This window comes from Cuculus canorus, chromosome 1 (assembly GCF_017976375.1).
Source record: "Cuculus canorus isolate bCucCan1 chromosome 1, bCucCan1.pri, whole genome shotgun sequence".
NCBI classification, from domain to species: Eukaryota; Metazoa; Chordata; class Aves; order Cuculiformes; family Cuculidae; genus Cuculus; species Cuculus canorus.
In genome coordinates, this window is record NC_071401.1 from 155,187,903 (window position 1) to 155,215,165 (window position 27,263).

General features: G+C 42.2%; 1 long non-coding RNA gene across 1 annotated transcript; it reads right to left on the reverse strand.

The window, feature by feature from the left end:
• Positions 1–6,138: 6,138 nt before the first annotated feature.
• LOC128854401 (uncharacterized) lies at positions 6,139–25,910 on the reverse strand. The gene is made up of 3 exons (XR_008453475.1): positions 25,774–25,910; positions 16,964–17,027; positions 6,139–6,276 (listed from the first exon to the last, which is right to left on the reverse strand). It is a non-coding gene; the product is annotated as an uncharacterized LOC128854401 (long non-coding RNA).
• Between the last annotated feature and the right edge of the window lie 1,353 nt (positions 25,911–27,263).

Consider the following 27,263-nt stretch of genomic DNA (forward strand, 5'->3'; position numbering starts at 1 on the left):
GTGTGAAACAGCTGCTCAGTGTTCAAGTAAAACAGACAGAATCCTGCCAAATGGCATCTCCCTTTAAAGAACCAGATTTCTTTTCCCCATTACTACCTTTACGATTTAAAACAGCAAAAACAGATATAGAAGTCCTTATTCACATAGACAGAGCTGAGCTGCCCAGATCTGAGCCCGACTTGTTTAGTGAGCAGTTTAAATTCATGAAAAAGGAATGTTTTTTAAATAGCTATCGAATTACATGTCTAATGTTCATCCATCAGCCCTGAGTCTTGAACCTCAAAGGCAAACTGAAATAAAAGAGAAACTGGAAAGGAGAAAGAGAAGGGAGAGACATATTACAAACCAGTAACTGGAGAAGGGCATTATAATCTTGTTAACTTGGTCAGGAACAAACAAAAACTGTGTTGTGTTGAGAGCTAACTTGTTAAAGCCACTGCATTAAAACTGCCTTTGGCGTTACTCCCTCCAGCTCAACTATTGCCCCCATGACCATTTGAAAGTTTGTTTAAAATATTTCAAGAGATTACCACTTCTCAGCTGTTTAGTAGCTCCCATCAGTAAGAGGCCAGTCATTTCTACCATGCTCTGAATCCCAGAGCTCTATCAGAAACTTTCAGACAGCATTCTAAATTTATAGTCTCCTGGGACAGAAAGTCTCTTAACACAAATCTGTCCAAGACAGACGGGTTGTTTTTATTCTAACAATCATTCCACTTACTCACACACAAGAGAAAACAGCAAGCCTCGTTGGAATGTGTGTGAAGGACAGATCAGAGAAAGCTATATATTTCCTGTCTTGATCCTTTTGTTACAACACAGACTCAATCTTCTTCACATGCAAGTTCTGGATGAGGCAGTAACCACCACTTGGTAATTAAAAGTAACTTAGTGCCATGCTATTCCAGAAATCAGGTATACACTAGAACGAAAAAAAAAACCAAAACCTCCAAAATGAGAAAATAATTTCAGAATAATTCTGTCTCTTTAAAACCCTTTCTTGCGAGCCTTGTTGATAAGTAAACATGCATAAATTCTTAAATGAGTTCACAATATTTCCTATTTAAAAGGACAGTTTATGACATGATTTTAAGAAAACATTATCAATGTTTTTAAAATCAGAGTAGCAAGAAGACAGCTGTAAAATCTGCAAAAGCACCATAATAAGGTATATTTTAAATAAATCCTGAATCTGACTGCACTCGATGTAATGCCAGTTCAGGATGGGAAAGGGAAAGATGGGGAGGGAGACAGGAGCACAAAAACTAATAAAATAATTATAAGCAATCATCTACATAATTCTTTAAAATAAAAGCAGGCACCCTACTAAACTTCTAAAATGTTACTCCTGTCTTTTAACAGTAAATGGGCATAGGCACTAAATTGGCTCCTCAAAATCGCTTAAAAAGTTCAACTTTGATTTGTGAGAATAATCAGCAGCAGCTTATGTGGCAACAACTAAATCTGTACTCTGTATAGCACTCGGTCTTTACAGTAACAGGAGTACCTTCTGATACCTAAAGCAAATGCCTGTTAGATGACTTCAGGTCATACTGAAATTCCACACATTCCAGCTAGTCTCTTTCCCCCCAGCGCACATGGTACTTTGTTGAAGGCAAGCATCCTAGATCAAGCAAACCCCCAAAACTGACAGGCTGGTACAAGTTTTGTCCAAACTTGCAATCATAAAATGCAACAGTTCATTCCAAAGAATGTTACCTCATCTTAAACAAGCCTACAGTGAGAAGAAACTAGGGCTGTCCTAGACTTCTAACAAAATGTTTTTCATTACCTCTGGACAAAGACAACTACTAATTCATCTCCTGAAAATAAGTCAAGAGAAAGGGTCAATAAGGTAGTGGAGCAATTATCATAATTTCAAATGGAAGGTAAATAGAAGGACAATTTTTATCAGAAACTATCAAACTGCATAAGATTTTTACATGCATCACCTGTTTTTTCCCTTTTCTTGTAACCACATTCATCATGGCCTTGCTCTAGCCCTGCCCTAAGGGTAGGGAAAAATTATCTTGGCATCTTAGTACTGGTGACTGAGAAAAAAAATTAAGATACACTTAAGAGCTTCAGATGACTCTGTAATGACCTCTTTTTGGCTTGTGTGGCAACAAATGAGTCAGTCACAGGCAACCTCTCATAGTTAAAGAAAGTTGAGTCCTTGATGAACATAAGCAAAATGGAGAAGGAATGTGAATTTGGGGTAGAAAGTTCACTGTGAAGCACAAAGACAAATAAGTAACTACACCTTAAATGTTTCATTAAGCTTGATGTCTGATGGTTGAGGCATTGACCAAGGCTGATCTGGTGGAAGGTGTCCCTGCCCATGGCAGGGGGTGGTGGAACTGGATGATCTTTAAGTCCCTTCCAACCCAAACCATTCTATGATTCTATAATAATTGTGTCAAAATATTCTTCCAACATCTTACCACATAAAATTTCCCCCCACTGAAGTCACAAGAAATTATTTTCTATCTGTTATGTTCCAATACTTCACACATATCCTTAATAGCTTTTAATGCATTTTAATTTAGTGTAACTTAATAACAACTACTCCTTCACAATGTTTAAGGTCTTTACACATGTCTATCTAGGCATGCCTATCTTTGTAAGTACACATACCTATAAGGATAATGTGTAGCTGCAATAAGAAGAGGAATCTGGGTCTGAAACAAAACAAAACCAACAAGAAAACCCCTAGAAAATGTCTCTTGCTGCTCTTCAGTTCTCCAACAGCAGAAAAAAAAAAAAAGGAATCTGCTGTCCTAAAACACATGGCAGCATGTGCATACAGGACTGGACTCCCAGTTCTCCCATGGGATACATAATTCCATGATGCTTCACATGCCAAGAAATTTCTATTTTAACTCAGCTAATAGTTTATGTTCCAGAACCACAGCCTGAAGTAACAAATTCAGTACAAATCCATGTAGTATTTTTCTACAGACATCTACAAATAAACAAAGTCTTCTGTAAGAAAAAGTTACCCAAAGGGTTAACCAGTCAGAAGCGCTCAGTGTAAGTAGTTAGTTAGCTGTGAGTGAGCAGTGCCTGTCTAGAACTGCAAACAGGAGACCCTTTGACACAGATCGGCAGCTTCCAGCCAGTCTCTTATTTACCATCTCTTCCCCTCCCATCACCACTCATCTTGAATCTTCCTCATACCTTGAATTTGGCAAGTGGTCACAGAAGCAGTTTCACTGCACAAGATATGCTCCTACAACCCTTTTGCATTGCTCAAATGTTTAAGCAGATTGCCATCTCAACTGGCAGATCAGCTCTAAAGGCTTTTCTAACATGGTTTGAAACCAAAAGGCACAACAACAAAGACACACCATATTTAAAAGCACAGCTTTCAACAGCTTATCTCTACCCTGAGATAACAGAAGAGTTCCCATTTGTGGAAACAAGTTTATTAATTCAAAATATATCAGCTTTGTTTCTCAAGCCAACACTGTGAAAGTTTAAGGTAGTCTAGATCAGGGACTTTGGACTTTATGCATGGTCTGAAAAGCTGCACCTCCAGCAGTAAAATTCCCACTATTGTGCTGAGCCCTGATAAAGAATCAGCTCTGAAGAGACCCACCTAATGAGTCATTTCCGGGAGTATCCTCATTTTCTTTCGAAAAAGGTATGGGCAAAGGTGTTCCTTTGCAAATACTTTTTTCAATCCAACTCTTTTACCCCTTTCAGTCAAACAGATTTGCAGCCCACAACAACAGTTTCAAGGCTGACTCCTTAAAAATACCATGATTCTGATAGCGGAAAACCATCTATTTCAGTAAAATAGTCCCAAGATACCAATTTTTTAACCTATCCAAACAACTGGTTCACATAGATCCTTTTATTTCTGTACCAGAATATCCTCTCCTCTGGACATAACAAATGCTGTTGTGCCCTGCTTGTATCCATTCAAAGCACTGCTACAAGTTTAATTTTCCTAAAAAGGTACTCTTACCCATTCCCTTTCCCTGTGGCATCAAGAATAAACTGCTTCTTCCCAGTTCAGGACCCTTAATCACGTCTTATTCGCTAAGAAGAGAAGAATCCTGCCTCCAGTAAATTCACAATGTCACCTCCAGGTGGCCAGCTGTAAGGTTTTGGAAACAAAGGCTCCTATGCCTTTCCCATGCTGCCTTCAAGCCCTCTATCAGTTTCAAAACTACCTCAGTTAAATTTCATTTGAAATCTTTCCATGACTTCATAACTATAAAATGACTATGTCTATCACTAGTTGAGGTGTGCCAAGATCACAGTTTACCATGCCAACTAATATTCCACTTTCTCCTCTTATCTATCACCACCATCTTCACCTCCCTCTGTCAACTTCCCTCTTAAGAGGACTGAGAACATTAAGGATTAGAACCTTTTTGTTCTTTTTTTCTGCATTTTCCAGCTTCTCTATTTTTAAGGTCTGCAAACATGAACATAATATAAATAATTATGGTATAACGTATATGATTGAGCAAACTGCTTTTATCCTCCTAAAACCAATATTTTTGCTGAAGTTAATTAATTCCTCCAACTAGCAAAACACATACACTGTTCAGAGAAGGGCACTCTTAGCTTCTGGAGTTAAAGAACCAGGCACATCAAGGGAGGTATCCGTCCAATCCTAATTACTGTCCTATAGTTCACATATTCTACATCTCTTTACCACAAGCATTATGTTCTGTCTATAAAACCACTCCAAAGCACCCAGTATTTCCAATACACTGTGCGATGAACTCTATGTAATGCATATAACGCAACACGTAACAGAATCATAGAATGGTTTGTGTTGGAAGGGACTTTAAAGATCATCCAGTTCCAAACCCCATCCTCAGGCAGGGACACTTTCCACAAGATCAGGCTGCTCAAAGCCTCATCCAACCTGGCCTTGAACACTACCAGGGAGGGAGTAGCCACAACTTCTCTGGGAAATATGTTCCGATACCTCATCACCCTAAAGGAAAACGGCTCTTCCCAATATCTAAACTAAATCTTCCCCTCTTTCAGCTTAAACCCATTACCTCTCATCCTATTCCCGCACACCCTGATAAAGAGCTGCGCCCCATCTTTCCTGTAGATCCGCTTTAAGTACTCGAAGGTCGCTATAAGGTCTACCTGCAGCCTTCTCTTATTTAGTCTGAACAACCCCAACTCTCTCAGTCCGTCCTCGCATGGGAGGTGTTCCAGCTTTCTGACCATCTTCATGGCTTTCCTTTGGACTTGCTTCTGTTCCATGGCTGAGGACTCCAGGAATGCCCAACTATAAGGTGCACCCAGGACTCAACCATGCTCAAATCCATAGTACCTTGCAGGTTAAGTTGATAGCAAGAATTCAGGCTCTTGCAAGACCTTCATACTGCCAGGAGCCACCAACATATATCCCAGAGGGTGGAGGGAAACGAGATCACCAAGATGAATTCACAAACAGAAGCCACCAATTACCAAATGATTTCATCAGTCTGTCACAGGATGGGGCTGAACATGCAAGGCTTTCATGGTAGCTTGGTGATCCTAGGCTTTAGACAGTTTACATTCGTCCAAAAGCAGGAATTCTGGTCACCATGTGACCATGTAACTTTGCTTTGACAGAAGCTTTCAGACATTTGCAGTAAGGAAGATACCCCTGCTAAGTGCAGACCAAGGTGGCAAAGAAAAATCTGCAGGTGACTACAGTCTGAAGATGGGCTAACGCTTCCTTTGACTGACTGTCTCAGCTTTGCACAACTTATCGTTACCACAAAGCACATGGAAGTTGTGTCTAGTATTCACCTAAAACAATAACCTAAAACATCACTGGAGCTCTCTGGAACTTCCACAGCCAGTAACATGAATCCTTCCCCCTGAACAACGCAAACCAGTTTTGTCAATTCCAGATTATTAGTTCTCCATCCAAATAAAACATCTTAAGGAGTAATAAGAAGTGGCCCTGCCATCAGAACACATGCCATGACACCACAACAGCACTTCCTTGGTCAGGACATATGACGTGAGTGCACTCTACCACTTACCATTCTTCCTTTCACTGAGTGGAGGGAGGTTGGGGTTTCGGCCATGATGGAGGCTGAGGGTCAGCTCGGGCTGCAAGGAGAGCTCCTGCAGCTCATTGGCAACAGCTTCGCTCTGAGGGCTGGGGGCCGCTGAAAGCGACACCAGCACCGGCTCATCATCATTTTCGCCAGCCCCTCCTCCGTCCAGCCCATTTCCAGCAATGACGGAAGGGGGCAGGCACACCACACCGGAGAAATCCACTTTGGCTTTCGTGATGGCAACCTGCAAGACAAACCAAAAATAAAAAGGTAATAAATCTCACGTGAGAGTCCTAACCCATATGCCCAGTTCATCATGGAGTCTGTTCTAGAGGAACATACTGTTCAGCAACAGTGTTTGTGTTACCATCATCAATTCAAATCCAACTTGTGAATGAAACTTGCTAAAGTCGGGAGTTGTTTATAAACTAGCATAAACCTCCAACAGCATCAGCACAGAAACTACCAGTGAAACGATCATCATAATTTTCTTAAAAGGTATAAGAACATTCTCAACTTCTGGTACTTTAGTAACCCAATGCTGAGAAGAGACAGATTGAGTTGTTCCAGTGAGGTCAACCTATTTAGAACCTTGCTGAACGCTTGATTACTGCCCTTCTAAACCAACAGCAGTGTTTTAGCAGGACAACCATCAATTTGAAATTCAGTCAGGTGAAGTGATCCTTCATAATAAGCCTGGAAGGACAGCCAAGTGAAACAAATGAGAATTTTCAAATAAAATAATTTGCATTTCAAAAAATAATTCTCTTGCCCCATTCTTTCTTCCCCATTTACTCTCATTGAAAAAGAATGAAAAAAATATTTCCCCTGAAGTAAACAAAAAAAAAAGCTTGCCTGTCTAAAAACTCGGCTACACTAACTGAAATGTGCAATGTATAAAGGGCTTTAATGAAATAAGCAATTTTTAAATGTTTCGTGATATTTCTATAATTCTTTAAACAAGTACATAAAGCCACTGCTATGTTAAAATTAAAATTCTTCTATGTTCAGTAATTCAAGCAGAAACAAACCAGCTGGAATTCTCCAGTGCAATGGTTATTGTGTCAACATTTAAACAGTAACGGACATTACAGAAGAGCAATCATATTTGGTCTTGGTTATTGAAGACAGAAGTCTCCTACTTCTTAGTATGCTGCTGTTTCAACTAGTTTAAACTCGGAGGACTACCACTACGTAGCTCTGCTGCACTGTGGTCATTTATCAAGCAAAAGCTATTTCCAGACATTAACCTTCAGCTTCAAAAAGATGCAGGTAAAGCAAGCTTCAAAGAAGCAAAGTAAAAAAGCATCAGGATAATCATCTAGAAATCAATAAGAAAGCATAAGCTTGGAGCAATGTTTTTAACAATACAAGTCTTTATTAAGTATTCCCCACTTAACACTCATCACCAACCTGAATGAGTGTGACAATATTCAACACGTTAATAGCTGATAAGAGTCACTCAAATAGTCTTTTTCCCCACTTCCATTTCAGTTTTATACTTCAGCTGATCAGTAATGTTTGCTCTGTAATACTCAGAACAAAGTTAGAAGTGGTAGGACATTTGTTTCAAAAACTGATTCCGTGTATATTCAAGGCAGCAGTACGATTACTGGTAATGACTACATGCCATAACATCCATTCATTCCCAAGACCCTGTGTCATGATCTGAAGAGAAGCAAGGAAAAGAAGGGTGGAGGAAAAAAGAAAGCAACAAAACCCACCAACCAAAACTGGCACTTGTTATAACAAAAAAAAAAATGAGACTGAGTCAAATTTTACTGCCATATGAAGTATTTGCTTTGACTTCAGTTACAACACAGCTAGAAAATGCCTACCCCTTCCTTTATATATTTTCTGTACAAAGCAAACGTGGCTTATATCCATCTGGGAGCAAATTGTAACAGTAATCTGCAAAGAGAAAAAGATAATTTTGTGCCCTTCTTCTCTTTACAATATATACAGAAAGTCTGGCAACACACATCCTGAAATCACAGGCTTAGAATAACGACATAACAATTCTTGCAAAGTCTGGAAAGAGTTAAATCACTACCAATTAAATTGTTCTCAGGCCCTGTCACTGTAGGGTGGGAGGCCTGTGGAAAGGGGCTAAAAGGAAGAGTAATTGTTCAGTCAGGAGGCTGTCCGGCTGCTGTCACCTTCTGAGAGAAGCCAAAGCCAATTTGCTTTATTGAAGGAGATGTGCTGGACACATTACATTCTGCCTGGTACCACATGATGGTTATGTCCTCCCACATGGTCTGACAAGTGCAGCCTGGCCTGAATCCACAAGCAGGTGACAGACATCTAGCACTCACACATCAAGGATCTGGAATGCTAGAAGACTCAACCTTGCCCCCTCAGTCCATCCTAGAAAACAGAAGAGTTCCCTTCCCATGAGAGGAAAAAACACTTGATGCGTCTCAAAGTCAGATCTGCTTCAACCAAGAAAACAGCAATGTACTAAGGAACTTCTTTAATGTTGGATTTTCTTTTAAACAGGAGTTTGTAACCTGAAATCACATTTCATAGAATAGTTTGGATCAGAAGAGACCTTAAAGATCACCCAGTTCCAAACCCTCTGCCATGGGCAGGGGCACCTTCCACTAGAGTAGCTTGCTCAAAGCCGCTTCCAGTGTGGGCTTGAACACTTCCAGGGATGGGTCACCTATTTCAAACACCATTTTGAGAACAGTGCCACAAAACAGAATCTGTTTTCCTAATCTAGGTACAGTCACATTGGTCAGTCCACTGAAACTATACAGTACCAAGCTACAGTAAAAGCCATCCAGCCTAGCCAGTCATAATGTAGAGCGAAGCAAGAGATCAATGCTCACACACCAGTTTACTTTGTAACCCTGAGCAACACCATACCAAGTGGTGTTAATTGTTGCTGGGATTATAAACCAGAGTTCTCCAGCAAATTTTCCAATGGAACTTCAGCACAGGGGCTGGATTATTACTAGCATTGTGCCTAGATCTGTAGGTTTCTGAACTCTTGCAGAAGATGACACAGGCAGAAGGTATCTCCTTCTTAATCTTAGTTGGCATGTCATTTGATGTTTGCCCCACATCAAAGCTAAGAAAACTTTGGCTTGTTGTTCATTCTTGCTCTGCCACTATGTCCCGTGTTGTGCCAGCAGTGCTGCTTGAATAGAGACACTGCAAATCGTATCAGAAAGCTGATTCAGCTGAAATGCAATTTTCCCTACATTATTTTCAGCTGAATCGATTCCTCCCTACGTGCCACAATGGCACCAGTACAGGGGAACACTGCCACATAATGCAAAAAGTCACTGTGCATCTCAAACAGCCTGGACAACAATTCTGTTACTCCGAGTAGAGTTGTAGCTCAAATGAAACTGAACAGGGATGAACCATTAAATGCACTAAGAAATTATGCCTTCTCTTTCCTACACATCCACTCCCATTTTAGGCCAGCACAAGAATCAGCAGTGATACTTGATAAACCAATGAGAAAACTGACCCAGGTCTAAAGCTAGTTTTCAGATTCACACTCCAGCTAAATCAGGACTCTGGTGCAGTTTGCCAGGTAGCTACACCAACGCTTGTGCCTACACAGCACAGGGGAGAGAACCTGCTTAAATCACTAGTCCATCCAAATATCCAGCCACTATCTAAAGTAAAGAGAACTTATTTTCAGAACGATGTAAAGTCTTAGCATGCAACATATCCCCATCTAAAAAAAAAAAAAAAAAAATGCAGCCAGTCCACAAAACTATAATAAAAGCTATAATTGGGTAAGTTTGATTTTAATGTTTTCAGTTACAAGTCTGATGAGGACATAGAGGGATTTGGAAGATGCTTTGAGGATTTATAATCATCCATGCTGCATTATTTGGAAGTCCTGTGAAAGGCACGGAATCCTTTTCGGTAACCACCAGTAAAGCTGGTTTTAGACTTCCCAGACAGTTATGCCACCCTATAACTGTCATTGTAGAGAAAGATCAATCATTTAGTTACATACATTAATATTTAGAACCTAATTAAAAATTTAAAATGTTTGTTTTCCTGTCATTTCTTAACAGACTAGAAACTTTCCCATAAAGAAATGTACCATATCATGATCTTTCAGTGAGTCATCCTAAAGCTGACGGACAAGAATTAAGAACAAGAATTTCTTACACTCAACAAGAGTGCCAGGGTGAGTGCCCTCAAGGATTTCTATCTGTTGTTATTTGCCTAACAAGACAAAAGTTTATTACCATGGCATTTTTCTACTTTTGGGCCTGGGCCAGCTGCTTTCGGAACACAAGTGCCTGTGATCCCACAGATGTTCTACAACAGCAACACCAGCTTAAGCAACCCTTGATTCCTCTGTTGTCCAGCTGCTCGTTTCTGTCCCTACGCTGCCCCTTCTTCAACTGGGAAACTAACTTATCCACAAAAAAAAAGGCTGGTTTTCAGCTAATCAGTTCTCCAATCTAGTCCACTGCCGGCCACACACACAGCTGTGTCACCATATTGCAGGGACAACAGTGAGCTCGCAGGAGCCAGGAGTGTTTGAATTAAGTTGCTATAAAGCACAAAAACACTGTTTCAACAACAAAAGCATGGACCACAGCAGTAGGGAGAAGACGGAGCTGCTAAAAAGAAACACTACACACTACTCCTAAAAATATAAATAGTCTTTATCCCTTTCTGACTTCTGGGGGCATCTAACAAACTTCAGTTTCAGATTGACAAATAGAGCAGAGTCAATTTCGTGCAAGTGATAAGATTAAGAACCACAGACAAGAATTTTTGGGAAAATATTATCTTTATCAAACCTACAAACTACAAAGACTAAATTGCTCTGCAACTTCTACATGGTAGCTTTTTAGGTGAATCCCAACACCACATCACAGTAAAAGTGATTAGCTTACTCCTTGGTGAAAAAATTATACTTCGCATTTACTATATGACAAAATTATTCATAGAAACTTCTCAAAGCTGCTCATCCAGAAACCCTGAAGGATAGCTCAAAGCAGACAGACACATGCAGTACTGAAACCTGTCTGACCCACAGTAAGCCAGTTCACAGAGCTAAGTGAAAAGAAAACTGGGAGGGGGAGAAGGGATTAGGATTAGTTTCCTGCCATTTTAGCTCCATTAATCATCTCATCATAAGGTCAGACAAGCACCAATGTTGGCACAAGGAAGCAACAAAGGCATGCATCCAAGATCTACCCTTTTGGCAAGGGCTAGTTTAGATCAACTTAGCAGTATCATAAGACCACATCCTCTGGTTAGACACTAAACTAGCATTGCCAACAAAAGGAACCCTCCAGCCTGCTCATTCCTCACCTCTTGTGGGCCAGCACAGGCTGAACCAGACCAAGGAACTGACCTGTGTTAAATCTGACCCGGCCACACACACACACACACAAACTACTAGTTTTTATCTGCATCAGTTCCTGATTTGGCTTGCCACCCAGCCACACAAAACCTTGGGCCAGCAGGCAGGAGAATGAGGCACAAGAAAATTAAAAAAAAAAAAGAAAATAAATCAGGATGGCTACTTCTGGTAGCAATGTAACCTTATGGTGTTATGGTGTTATTATGCGTTTTAATCTACCCAACATTCAGCTGGACGTGGATGCAGGCACTGTGCCTTAGACTCCCCTTGATTTTGACAATATTCACATACTCGTGGTGCAGTCAAGACCTTGACAGTCAGTATTTAAATGAACCAAAGAACAGAGGAGGATCGTGAAGATGATCAGAGGAATGGAGCATCTCCCATACAAAGACAGGCTGAGAGAGTTCGGCTTCTTTGCTTCTTTAGCTGAGGGAAAAGAAGGCTCCCAGGAGACCTTAGCAGCCTCTCAGTGCTGAAAGGGGGCTACAAGAAAGCTGGGAGGGGCTGTTTATCAGGGAGTGCAGTGATAGGATGAGGTGGGACAATTTTAAACTGAAAGAGGGGAGACTGAGGTTACATACTAGGAAGAAATGTTTTCCTGTGAGGTTGGTGAGGCACTGGCACAGGTTTCCCAGGGAAGCTGTGGCTGCCTCATCCCTGGAGGTGTTCAAGGCCAGTTGGATGGGGTCTTGGGCAGCCTGGTCTGGTGGGAGGTGTGCCTGCCCTTGGCAAGGGGTTGGAACTGGATGATCTTTAAGGCCTCTTCTGGCCCAAACCATTATAAGATGCATTGTAAGTATCACCTTCCCTGACGTGCAACCTCAACAACCAGAGTAAAACATATAAAACAAAACTAATTTAAAAATAAGTAAGTGAAAACTGGAGGGGCACATGAAAAAAAAAAGGGCACACAACTCCCAAATCAAGCAAGGACACCTCTATAAACAGCTTTCCCATGTTTGCATTTTGGGGCTGAGTTGCCAGGGTAATAGCAATTTCCTACCAATTTAAGAATTGCTAAGCAACCTCCAGCACCTAACAGCAACAGCATGTGTGTGCAGCTGGGCTATTTTGAGGAGACAGGTTTTTTATTTTAAACTTAAGAGCAGTCTTCTGTTAAATGATTATGCCAGCCAAGGTCAGAACAGGCAATCTTGGTGCAAAGTGGCTTAGAGGGGATGAATCTTTGAAATGAGAGAGAAGGGAGTAAGACAATGCCATTACATGCCCAAAGGCAACTAAAGCTCCCCAGGTCTTGACAAATCAAAAGAATAACCCAGGAGAAGTAATGTTTGCAACAGATGGAAACCAAAGCATCACATTAGCTTGAGAAGCTATTATGGTCAGAGTGAAAGATTCCTTTTATCTTTGGATAGCAAAGAAAAGTCACCAATGCAAAGACGTCCAAGACTGTTAAAAAAAATACGTAGTTTCTCATCAATCAGCTTGATCCAGGCACATGACTGTTGGCAGAATTACCTCTCCAGTTAATTGAGAACTAAACTGGTGACACTGCCCATAAAAAACAGTAAGCAACAAGGCAAGCATCACAAAGACTACACCTAGACAATGCTTGTTCTTGAGGAACCACCTTAAGTTAAGAATCCAAACTATGCAGACCACTAAAAGAGACCTTCTTAGATCATGAGATGTTATTAGCACACATATTCCACACGCTCTTGCCTTCAGCAAAATGAACCTTCCTTCACTACCACAGTAAGGGGGGGGGGGGGGGAGGGGCAAAAGCAGTCAGAAAGTAACGAAATTATTTCTGGATGAGAACCAATGCTTGGAAGGCGTAAACTGCCCATCTTTTACCATGTTCACAGGCCACTACCCTACAAAGCCCCTGTTAAAAATGCAAAGATTGCAACACATGTGAACGAAGATGCTGGTAAAACATGGGTGAGCACAACTTACTGTCAGATCTAAAGAATTCAAATCTGTATGTATAGTGTGCCAGTGACATTACAGGAAGACAGGACATCTTTGAACCATCACCAGAAGCCTCTCTACTACCACCTCCAGCACATTTATCAGTCACAAGCATCAAAAAACACGCTCAGGCCAGCCAGAAAATGGCAATAAATGTTATCAGACAAAAGGCATCAATGGCCGCATAGAGATGTTAGGACTTCAGGGGGAAAAGATGCAAGGAACACATCTAGTGCAAAGCAATCAACTGCATAGTTGCTGCTGTAGACAGAGCCTCACACGTGAGTTTAACAACCACTCATCAAGAACTATATTTCTCCAGCCCTAAGTATTTCTTTCGTAAGACACTGGCATTTGTTTCACTCAATCCAGCAGTGATAGGAAGTCTTTAAGAGACCTTGAAAAATCATTACCAAACATCCATTTCTTAAAACCACAAATAGCAGGCGAAGAAATGTAGTTTAGCATTCCAGATGGTTTTTAAGAAATATTTTTCATGATTCAAGATGTATTTGAAGGAACTTTGTGGCTTTCAAGCCCATGGAATGTTGGGTACACAGAAGAACTGATAATACCAAAGCTAGTTTTGAGATCCACAGTGATATTTATAATAAACAATCCTTGCTCAGAAACAATGAGCTCCCCATTTAAGGTTCAAAGCATGATTGAGGATGACATCTTTCTAATTCCAGAGGATGCAGAGCCTTAAACTGGTGAAGCACTTTATAGACACATGATTCTATCATACCTCTCAGCGTGCTGAATTAATCATCTAGTTTGTGAGACTAAAAATGATGGCTACTGAAGAAATAGCAATTTCTACTGAAGTTCAAAGAACAAAACAGAGCAAAAAAGGTGCGATGTTCAGGCCTTTTGTGTCAAAGGGTACATTTCTATATTTTAGGCCTTGGTTGTGATATAGCTCATAAGTGAAAGAGGAATCCAGCCTTCTGCTACGGAGCTACCGGTTCCTGCTGCTTTCCTTTTGTCTGATCTAATGAGTGTGCGCCCACGGGGTGACTCAGGTCAGCTGAATCAGCAGACGATTAACTCTGCAAAAGATTAGACACCATTTTCTACAGGATCAGTCAGCTCAGTGACTGCACAATTGCTAGCTCTGATTCAAAGGAAGAAGCAGGAGCACACAGCTGTGTAGAGGTTTGACCAGCCTTCAAAACAGCAGCTCACCGAAAGATCAACTTAACTGTAATGTCAAAGAACACACTTAAACATCGAGCAGCAGTGCCAGCTTCAGCAGTCTGCTACACATTCCCACTCTCATTTCTCCCTCATCGTGAAGCTAACACAGATCTTGGGAAGACGACATGTACTGGACCAGATGAAAAATAATCTTGAAAAAAAAAATGTCTTTCCAGGAGGATCTGTTCCCAAGAGCGGCTCACCATGGCCACAAAAACAGCTATGCCAGCAAAACAGAGGGAGCTGTGAAAGGGAGCGAGCTGTTTCAGCTTGCACTGGTGCCAAAGAAATGCATGATGAACTACAGTGTGTTTAGAACAGGACTGCCTGTTTTACACCACTTTCTGACTTCCTTGCAATCATTATCTGATGCATTTTTTAAAATCCCCTTCATGTCGGAAGCAGAGCATTCCTCCCCACCCCACAGGGGCAAGAGGATGAAGCAATGGATTCAGCCAGCAGCAAACGTACGCGGCAATGGATGCCAACAACCAGTGGATGCAGGGAGCCTGTAGCAAACTAGAAAAGGGAATGCTGATTATGTGCAGCCAGATGTGAGCTTTGCCTTGCAAATTCATGGCAGAAAAACTATGGGGCTGAGAAAACATGAAGGAATTCACGTTGAACGTGGATTTAGGGCAGATGGGGATAAGAAAGTCATTGGAAAAGGACAGAGCAGAAATAAGACCTCACAAGAAACAATGCACTTCCAAATGCAGAAGACTGGAACTTTGGGCAAGAACTGGATGACCTAGGGCATAACAAAGTGGTGACTTGGGCAAGGAAGGAAAGATATCTCAGAAAACCAATCTAGACTAAAATTAAAGAAAATATATTTTTAAAGGGGGGGAAAAAAAGAAAATAAACCAAAGGTAAAGTAGTTAGATTTCAGTCAGTTCAGTTCCTGGCACAAGGGTACATGTCAGCACGAAGCAGCAGGCACAACTGCAGAAGCTGAGAATTTTAAGGAGTTTATGGTAAGGGTTTTTTTTTTACTTTTGTGTGTCTGAGGTAGCAGTTTTACATTTTATCTAATTCAGCCTGACCATGGGCTGTGATTGAGAGTCTAGGTCAGTATTGTATCACCTCACCTCAGCTGGAAATTCTCACTTTCTTGGCTTCAAATCTGGTGGCAGTGCAGCCACAGAGCAAGTCAATTCAGCTGCTTGTTCTGACAGAAAGCTACACCTTGAAACATGCTTGTTTTCCCATTACTGCTAGTAATCTGAAGCCTGCAACCACGGGTTCATTACATGTCATCCCTCACAAAAACCCAGAGGAGCAGGGCACACTGAAAAGTGACAGCTTTCAGTTACCTCATGCTTGGTACAGTGTAAAACCAAAGCCTGAAACAGTCTGCAAGAAGTTTTCTGACCCCAGTCACATTCTTCAGTCATGACACTATGAAACTGTCTAAAGAACTTAAACCAATCTGAATAGACTTTGCCTCTCCACCCCGCCAATGGACATTGGGTGTGGAATCCAAATTTCTTTGAATTTTTGGCATTGCCTAATGCAGCTACACAGCATGACATTCATTTCAGTGGGAAGGCCAGCAATTGAGACCGATTTACCAGATCTTCTGTTCCTTTTTTCTCCCCTACAAGAGCTGACTTTCCACCCTTGGATTTCCCCACTACTGAAAAACAGAAAAGAATTTTCTTCAGTGATTCAGAGAGAAGCATACATCAATATTACTACAGATTAGTCTAAGGTAACCAGTTTATTGAACAGAAGTAGTAAATACTCAAGAGGTACTCCTTAACATGTAAATCTAAATGAATGTGGGTAAAGAAGATGGCGGAAGAGTGACAGAATCAGTACTGCTGCTGTTCTTTGTCAATTCAAAGGATGCCTAATTCAACCTTCACTACTTCTTTCTTTGAAGCAACAATACTAAGAGTAAGCACAAGAAGGACATCTAAACCAAGACTTTCGTTCTGGCACTAGAACAGATTAAAACATTTTTCTGTTCTTTACCACAAGACTCAACCTGGGATCACAGATAATGTCAGAATACATCATGCTCTCTTTTGAGTGCTACCCTATCACAGTAAGCTCAGTTACAGTTTTGCAGACATTAAATTTTACTGTACAGATACAATTGTCTGCCTTTATAAACCTGAATAAATCAGTCTAGTGAGCCAAGTATCAATAAGACCGAAAAAAAGTTTGCAACACGGAACCAGCTAACTTGTGAGAAACCTAAGCAATTGCCAGGCAGCAGTGAAAAGGACACAAGTGTGCCATTTATAGTCTTACACTAAAAAGCACTTGCTGGACAGTTGTCACACCAGATGCTAGTACAAACTCAAAATATTCCTTTTCTAATACACTACTATCCCCCGTGTTTAGTGAGAATAAGCATATTTCAATTCAGCACATAAAAACAAAAGGTACAGACTAAAGACAACAAAGAGAACACAATACATACCTTACTCACAGCTCCCACGGACAAACCCAGCTCACTTCCATACCAGCAGCTCTCTCCTCAGTCACTGAAAGGGAAAAGAGGACACAAATACTTGGAGATCTTAAAAAAAAAAAAATACACAGCCCATTTTCTCCTTTAAGAGCGAGGAGCAAAATCTTTTCTTATGAATCCTTTTTCCATATGATCTTTAATTCACTTGGTGTACACAATAGCAGTTGGAGAGAAATACTTTAAGACCACCACACTTGCATACACATAGCCACACCACTTGAGGAGCAGAACTTTCACTTTAGGACTATTGTTTCGCCAGTTCTGAAGAAACCGTTGTTTGAGATTTACTAAGCCAGAATATTCACCAAATTATACACTCAGTCTTCCCCTTCTTGTACTGAAATCATTCTTAAACATTGCGTAGTAGAAGCTGGAGACTGTTATGACTAGTCTATTACACCATGTTATCCATCCAAACAATAACAAAGAAAGGCAAAAAAAGTACATTTCAGAGATTTGTCATGACTGCAACAGGAACCCCATTTTGGAAGCAGAGAAGATCGAACCAGCTCACACACCTTAAAAACGCATAAATGTACTGAAGTAATACACCATTTCTCTCTGGCAATCCAGTTTTCATAGGCACACACAGCAGCACTTGCCTAGAAGATAATTACTTTGGTGGTTCTGGAAGATTATTGTCTCAAATGGCAATAAAAAGGCTCAGAAGTTGCTTTCTGGTTGCCATACTTTCACTCCTACTTCATTAGCCACTTGAAAAAAAACCTTGGAAATCATGGTATGAAAGTTTTAACACAAGTTTCCATTACATTTCCTCCTCTGAGCTTTTCAGATTTTAGGGCTTCCTAGACATCAAACCCACAGAACTGTAGCTGCAGTGTCAGGATATTCTGTCAATAAGAGAAAATAAAAGAAACCCAGACACCTCTCCAACTACAAACTTCAAACAAGATGGACTTAGGACACAAGTATTAACACAGGCGAGGTGGAGGTGAATTAGAATAAGCTGTATATTACTTTTTAATATTAGAGGCAGTAAGACCAATTACATGGATCAGCCCCTTTGAAGAAAGGCTGACCACAACTAGAAGCTTGGATAACAGGTTGCCCAGAGACGTTGTGGATGCCCCATCCCCAGAGGTGTTCAAGGCCAGGCTGGATGAGGCTTTGAGCAACCCGATCTAGTGGAAGGTGTAGGGCAGTTGGAATGGGATGATCTTTAAAGTCCCTTCCAACCCAAATTATTCTATGATTCTATGATCATCAGCATACCAAAATGTTTGGAAGAGTTCCCTGATCCCAAAAAAACCAAAAGAACAAAGCCGTTTATAAGTACCTATACGTAACGAATTGCATATCTGCTTGGTCAGCTAGCCTCCAACTAACAACCTGCAGCAGGAGAGAGTTACAATACTCATACAAATAAAAAAAAAAAAGTAAGGACGCTACTACTTTAGAAGTTTCCCTTACAATCCCTTTCAGAGCTGTTTCAGTGTTTCTTTGAATAAAGTGTCAGCACACATTAACCGTGGCTCTGTCACAGAATCAAGAAGTCATTCTGCCACCTCTTACAGTATTTGTCATCTAGTCAATATTTAGAATCACTTACAATCACTTAAACTCTTAATTTAGTGCGGGAACTCATAACAAGTCTTTTTTTTTTTTTTTTTTTAATAAAACAGCCAAACTGATACAACCGCAATTAAAATAAGATCATAGAATCATTTGGTTGGAAAAGACCTCTGAAATCACTGAGTCCAGCTGCACCTGTCCATTACTAAACCACATCTGTGAGCACCTTGTCTACCCATCTTTTAAACATCTCCACAGATAGTGACTCAACCACTTCCCTGGACAGCCCGTGCCAGTGACTGAGAACCCTTCCAGTGAAGAAACTTTTCCTGATATCCAATCCAATCCAAACCTCTCCTGGCACAACTTAAGGCCATTTCCTCTCGCCCTATCACTTGTTACTTGGGAGACGAGACCAACACCCACACCCACCTTGCTACAACCTCCTTTCAGGCAGCTGTAGAAAGCGATAAGGTCTCCCCTCAGCATTCTCTTCTCCAGCCTAAACAATCCCAGTTCCTCAGCTGCTCCTCATAAGACTCATTCTCCAGATCCTTCACCAGCTTCGCTAGTCAAACATAAGTAAAGGCTACAAAGCCAAGCATATACTTAAAACGTTCTCTTTATGGAATTGCAGATCCTAGATTTCCTAAAAGGTGAGGCAAAAAGGCCTCAAGAAGTCAAGGAAAGTCTTTCACAAAGACAGTAAACAATTGACCACTGTTAAGAGTTTGATATTCCTATCTGAAAAACAACGTGTCTTGTTATATAATCTGATAAAATAACTGCTGGAGCATTCTTCTGAAAGCATTAAGCACATAATATCAAAATTTAGGTATTGAATGTCGGCTTGTGATGGTGCTATATTTTTAAACCAAAAATTATAAGTGAGCAAAACAGATCCATTTGTCAAATCTCTGCTTCAATACACGTTTTTGGCATCTTTTCTTTTAAGTGGGATTTTTTTTTATTTTAGTGTTTGTTGGATTGGGTTTTTGAGACACAGGTACCCCTGAAACCACTTTTCACTCATGAAAGTGCAGAGAACTTAGAGACACATCACATTAGATTACCTCTTCTGGGCAATCTCTAACTTCCATTAATCTTAGTTCATTGGACATTCTCCTCCAATTTAAGATTGCAACAGCACCGATAAAGATGGACAATCATCATGCTGCTGCATTTCATTTCCAGCATTTAAAATCCATGTTCTCCTGAGGCTCATGCGAGTTAAGACAGCTCCAACATTGAGCTCTTGGTCTACCTGTCCTTAGCATCCAGTACAGGGCACCTGTAGTCTTTTACAGAAGAGGGACGGTCATCAACTCTCTTTCCAATACGTGTGCCATCAAGCTAAGAGACGTTGCAGGTATAATGGATCTCTATCATTATCCTTATTTAGCCATCTCATGGAATTTCAATTCATCTTGAAGACACAACAGAAAACACAGACACACCCCACCTTCAAAATAACAAGTCAGACTTCACCAAAATTTAGCAGAACAGCCTTACAACTGTAATGAAAGACAAGCTCTTTACTGCTCCTTCTATATTGCAGCAAGTGAGCAGAGATTAATCTGATAACTGAAACATTTTCTGGCAAAATTCCACAGTCAAACTGCTTTTGTTGTTCTTTGCTTACAGCACAATTAAAACATTCCTCCAACCCTCCTTTTTCCTCTTGCTACATACTCAATGCAGGCAAAATTATACCATCTCAGACTTTCTGAAGAAAAAATAGTGTCATCTCTAAGAAATGCAGGAGTCTCATCTTGCTGATAAACTTCTCCATCCAATGGAAATGTTTATATGTCAGTGTTTACATGTTCAAGCCAAATGGCTGCTATTCCAGTGATTTCAGTGGCTTATTGCCTTCACTGGTGACTCGGAGTTTGAGCACGTCTGAACAACACAGAAACTCACTGGCACAGTTTGCAAGTTTGATCTGAACACGGCAAAGCAGAATTCATATCCTGTCTTTCTAACAGCCACACAGCCTCTCAGATGAATGCTTTGGAAAGATGCAGACTCCAAGTGATCTGTTCCTGTAAAGCATGCCTGAGAGCACATATGAGAGCAAGTTTAGAGATGCAATTATGTTAGGGCTAACATTAACTTGGCCCTATTGATCACTCAGAGAAACCCCTCACCCAGGTTTGGGTCCATCTTACACAATGGAGTCTTCGAGCAATCTGATCCAGTGGAAGGTGTTCCTGCTTACAGCAGGGGCATTAGAACGATATGATCTTTAAGGCCTCTTCCAACCCAAAGAATTCTATGATTCTATAAATAGAAATTAAGTTACAACGCAGACTGTAAACACATTATGTTGGGAAACTTCTTACAGTGCTATAAAGAATCAGAAGAGAGGGCAAAAATAATTAAAAAAAAAAATTTGTTCGAGTCTTTAGTACTTTTCCAAAAGTCTTCTCCTGGAGGAGAAAAAGTTTCCCCATAACTGACAGAAAGTGAATCCTGCCTCATCTTTGCTCAGAGCTGTACTTTCACACACAAACAGTTGCAGAAAGGATGAGTTCATCATAACATGGGTATGGCCGCACGTAAAGGATGATCTCATTTGAGTAAGCCTAAACAGGGTGTCACCCGTATGGATTAATCGTGCAGTGAAGACACATCCCCTGTATCTCTACTAAACCACAGAAAGGGTAGAAACTCAAGGAATCACAGTATATATGCACCCCCTCTCTAGTGTCGCTAGAAGTAGTCGTAATTGCCATACATTACAAGAAGCATGAATTTGAGGTTGAAACAGTAAGTGACATAGAATCCTGCCCCAAAACAAAATGAATTTCACAAAACTAGATGCATCATTTCAGTCTCCTAACATGAAGGCAGTCTGAAGATGATGTGCAGTCAGCACGTTTATTTGCCTCACTGGAAGATCGCAAAATAGGGAATTTTCTGCATTGCTTTGTGTCAGAGGCTCCCGCATTGTCATATGTACGCACTTAAAAATGCACCCATAGCAAGCAGAGACAACAGCAGCAGCAGCAGCTCCTGACCGTGACCAGGAGAAGATTTTTATTTCAGCACCACAAAGGCAGCCCCCAATGATCAGCTGCTAACACACAGCATGCTGGTGCATGCAACAGGAGCTACCACGCTTCTGCTGTGCTCCACAAAAACCCTGCTTTTCTGGATCAGCAGGGCCAAAACAAGCTGAAATAGGGAGCACAAGTTAATTAAGAAGGATAAGTAGAAGTAGTCGACATGTTAGTTTGTGGCAGGAGAGCAAAAGCAGACGGATGGCATGAGGTTAGGGTGCAAAAGAAAATCCCCAATTAAAAGCTCAGCCTTTAGCTTTCAAGATTTAAAAAGACTCGTGATTGTGTGTTAAATTTCACCTCCTTACAGAGATGTTATCAATGTGGCTGTGTGCCTAAATCTAAAATACTTCACCCAAGAATAATGATGCTGCATACACACGAGAAGATGGAGGAGGGAAGGGGAAAGGAATGCTGCACAAACTAAATTCATTACTTCAATTTCTGAAATATAAACCAACTTAAGCTAATGTTTTAATTTACTCTAACTACAGTACCTCGCTTGGTGCCAGATTCTAAAATCTACCTGTGTGGAAAATAAGTGTCTGGTATCAGAAATAGAAAAAGATCAAAGAAAGTGAGATACTGGCATTGTTCCTTAAAATCTGAAAACACAGTATCGCATCGATGGCAGATTCCTGTCTAAGCTGCAGGCACCATTTGCCCTCCACAAGGACAACCTACATATAAAAATCTCAAGGCAGCGACTGACCACCACAGCATACCTAAGCCTGGTAATGTAAACTGTCCTCACTCCAATGCCGTTCATTTCCCTGGAAGAAGCCACTTAACAGTGTTTGCACTCCATAAAGCACTCAAAAGAGGGAAGGTAAAATATACACATTAACCACACACAATGCCCCTGCAGGGCTGAACAGAGTATTTGACAAAGGAATGAGTTTCTGAATTCACACAAACTCATCCATTTGACACGCACACATATAAAAGAAGAATCACAGGAAGAGTTTTAAACTATGGTTCTAAAAATGCCCCCTTTAGCTGTAGCTCTTATTAATCCACTGCTGTGCTCCCTGCTCTCCGCTCTAGGTATGCATTTCTTCAGGCCTCTCTCACCTCATATTCTGGGGGTCAAAGGGGAAAGGAATATAATACGCATAGATTAAAAATTGAGTCTCTAACGTGGCTCAGCATGCAGCCTCACAGACGTACCATCACTAGTGAGGTGACAGCACACAATGGAGAGGGGAAAAAAAAAAGGCAGATGGGAATACATGCTGTTGAAGACTGCCCTGCCACTAAAAGAAATGTCTATGTAACCACATCCTCTGTTTTCAGTCTCAGTTCAGCGATGTGTCCAGCAGGAAATAATCAGATTTGGCTTTCTCAGAGTAGGTGTTTTGACGGTTTCAGACCGCTGAATAGTCGCTTTTTCTGCTTCCTCTTCAACAGTTTCTCAGGAAAAGACATTGACCCTCAGGGCACGGTTGATATAAAAAAAAAAAAAAAAAAAAAAGCCTTCAAAGGAAGAGCATTGTGTAACTGTAAGATCTACTAATTCTTACCTCTTTTTACAAAGAGGAAATCAACTGTACTCTTCAAAAGGGGTCTTACTCATGGTACTGAGTTATCATTAAGTAAACAGACATTGAGACAGTCCAATTATATCATCCACAACACAGGAAGGACAGCTGAGTATAGAGATTGAAAACAGAAGACTTTTAGAATTAGTATAAATTGTGCTTTTGAGGTAAAATGCATATACGGAGACACCTCGCACATTCCAAATGAGTGTAACACTTAAATTCTTCAGATGTCAAAATGTTATCAGGAGATTATCTGCTTCCAAACTGTTTTTACTCTGATTCACCCCAATATCTAGAACAGCTGCCCTTTTCTCCCACCAAATACCACACAGTAATGTAATCCAGGCTCAACAGTGAAAGAAATCCAGTAGGGCTTTATTAGTAGTATTAGTATTATTAGTATATCAAGGGGTATTTTGATTACCTGAATGCATATTTCACCTGAAGGTTCAAGGACAAAAGGGTCTATGGAAAATGCTGAGGCTTTACCATGCTAGCAGAAGCCAGAGTTATCAAAAAAGAAGCAAGCACTTTTTCTTCAAAACCAAGAGTTTCCTATTATTTCATATTCAAGGAGCAGAAAACTTGAAGACTGCTTTTGTTCAACCCATATTCTTTTAGCCCTATGTCAAAATGTCTTTACTGACCCTCTTTGCATTTTATTTCGTGATCTTATTACTCGAAGATTTGCGGGTCCCACATGATGTTAGAGTGGATGGCCTTAATTGAACAGAAACGAAAGCTACTTCAGTAACTGTTGGAACCAGCAATCACAGCTCTACTTGCATTTTGTACAGAATAATATATCAAGAAGCTATAACTAGCAATATTTCACTCTTGTCCTTAAATAAAATCTGCTATGTAAATTATAAGTAAGGAAAGACTGAAACGTACTCAATATATTAATAGCTGGTAATTAAGAGTATAAGCGAAAAGCTTATGGCGTTTGCTTTCAGTCCTGAGTATCTTTCTCCTTTCAGAATAAAGCATGAATCTCAAGAACAGAAAAGGAGTTCATACTCAGCTTTGGATCACACACTTATTTCAAAATCTATTATTAGATTCTATTTAATCACAACTATTAGATCACTTACTTAATCACTGCAGCAAATGGGAACAAATGGGTGTCCCTCTCATTTCATATTCAGAAATGAATAAAGTATTTTTAGAAATACTTATGAAGACCTAAAGGCATTGCACTTCCAGCAGTTCCACAGGGTGGATTTTAACAGTGTCTTTACAAAAGCCTGCTGGTGGGCTTTGTGCAAGCAGCAAGACAGACTTTGAAATCTATGCTGAAAGTTTGTTCCTTACATTTACCCAAAAGTAAAACCAATACACAATTAGAAAACACAATTCCAGTAAATCAGTAATGCTACGGCTCACCATTCCCGATGTCAAACGCAAGTTTAAAATAAAGACAGAATCGCATACTGAATTTTCAAAATGCACACACGGGAAGTGTTGGATAGGCATATTCAGCCCAGAATAACTACTAATAATATTTTCCAAATATTCAAGCCTGTGTCTTCAAATCCTACCAAGAAATAAAAAGCACATTTTGCTTTTGACAATCCAGCAAAGAAGTTACAGACTGAAACAGAAATATTTTTAATGCTTTCAAAATCTACTAATGGTAGGCTAAGATGCAGTTTCACAGCAGAGGCCCCAATACTGTCTGGACAAGTGTGATACACGAAAGTATGTGCTATAAGCAGCAGCAAACCTGAAACCTCTTATTCAGCCCGCTTGTCTTAGAGAGAATAACCACACACAGGACTATATTCACAGAATCATAGAATGGTCTGGGTTGGACGGGACCTTAAAGATCACAGAATCACAGAATCACAAGGTTGGAAAGGACCCATTGGATCATCGAGTCCAACCATTCCTAGCACTCCCTAAACCATGTCCCTCAGGACTTCATCCACCCGTTCCTTAAACACCTCCAGGGAAGGCGACTCAACCACCTCCCTGGGCAGCCTGTTCCAAGATGATCCAGTTCCAACCCCCCTGCCATGGGCAGGGACACCTCCCACCAGACCAGGCTGCCCAAGGCCCCATCCAACCTGGCCTTGAACACCTCCAGGGATGGGGCATCCACAGCTTCCCTGGGCAACCTGTGCCAGTGCCTCACCACCCTCATTGTGAAGAAATCCCTCCTTATGTCTAGATGTGAAATTAGAATGTAATACAGGAAATTAAAGCCCTCCACGATACGAGATTTTACGATCGCAGCGAGGGAGACTCATTCTCCGCTGGACACACACCTGGGACACGGGGATATTACCTTAAACGCGCATCCTCGTTACCTTAAGCGCTACCCACAGCGCGGACGCGCGGACGAGCTATGGTTAAATGAACGAACCCCGCTTTACACGAACCCCGCTTCAGGCGATGCGGTGCTTGGACGGGGCGGTGGGGCCGGATCGCAGCCGCACAAACCCCCTGCCAAGGCGAAGGGGGAGCGGGACGGGTCCGAGGGAACACAGTGGGGGCGACACCGAGGGGTGCGCACTGCACCGCCCCCCCTTCCCTTCCTCTCCTCTCCCCTCCCCTCCCTTCCTTCCTTCTATTCCCGCGGAGCGCAGAGCCCATCCCGCAGCTCCCGACTCACCCGCTCACGGCTCCATCTCGCCCCGACCTCGCCCGTTCCCTCGGCGGAGCCGCCGACACCGCCCAGAACACGTCCAGCCTCGCACGCCCCCCCCACCCACCGGCCTCGCCGCCGCCGCCGCCGCCCGGCGCCACCGCGGAAGCGCCCGCCCCCCACCCCGGCACGCGCCGCGCCCCGCCAACCAGCGAGCGGGGGAGCGGGTGAGCGCCAGCCCGGGCAGCCAATGGGCGGCGAGCACCTGGGGAAGAGAACGGGGCGAGGGGGAGGGGCTACATGGGCGGGGCTAAGAGGGGACGGGGAGCCAATGGGAGGGCAGGGGTGATGTCATCGGTGGGCGGGGCCTCCCCTGGGAGGGCGGGGGCGGGTCCTCGCTCTTAAAGGGGCAGCGCTGCCCTTGGGGACCTGGGTGTGTGGTGGGGTTCGTAGTGTTAATGGGCTGTAAAGGGGTGTTTCTGCAAAAGGTGCTGTGGGAATGGTGCCAGCGGGCCCCCCAAGTCCTGACGGGGCGCGGTGGGGTGAGGCGAGGTGGGCTATGAGCCTGATCCCAATGTCACCCACCCCTGATCCTGACCCTCGTGTCACCCATTCCTGTGCTTCACCCCAATGCCACCCATTCCACGTTCCTGCCTTCATGCCACCCATCCGTGTTCCTGACCCGTGTTACCCTCCGCCCATCCTGCCCCCATGTCACCCATCACTCTTCCTGACCCATGTCACCCACCCCTGTTTCTGACCCTGGTGTCACCCAGCCCTGTTCCTGCCCCTTTGCCACCCGCCACTAATCCTGTCCTCATGTCACCCATCCCTGTTCCTGACTCCCGTGTCCCCCATCTGTGTTCCTGCCCCATGCCACTCATCCCTGTTCCTGACCCCAGTGCCACCCATTCCTGTTCCCGGCCCTGGTGTCAATCATCCCTATTCCTGCCCCGATGCCACCCACCCCTGTTCCTGACCCATGTTACCTTCCCCTCATCCTGCCCCCATGTCACCCATCCCTGTTCCTGATCCCAATGTCACCCACCCCTATTCCTGCCCCGTGCCACCATCCCTGTTCCTGATCCAAATGTCACCCATCCCCGTTCCTGACCCCCATGGCATGCATCCCTGTTCCTGACCCCAATGCCACCCACCCCTATTCCTGCCCCATGTCACCTACCCTGTGCTACCCACCGCTAATCCTGATTCCATGTCACCCACCCCTTTTCCTGCCCCCATGCCACCCATTGCTGTTCCTGGCCAGTGCTACTGGGGTGGACACTCAGCGGTAGTGGAGTGGGAAGCCCCTGCCAGAGGTGGCAGGAGGAGGCTAGGTGCCATTGCTCCCTGAACTGTGATATCCCGTGGCTGAGACCTCTGCGTGCCTGGCCTGGAGATGCACTTTTCTTGGAAAAGCATTTTTTTTCTTCATTTAACATGAAGATGGGAAAAGAAATCGCAACTGGGTGAAACGTCCATGAGGAAAATTTCTGTTAACTGGTGGTGATATTTTT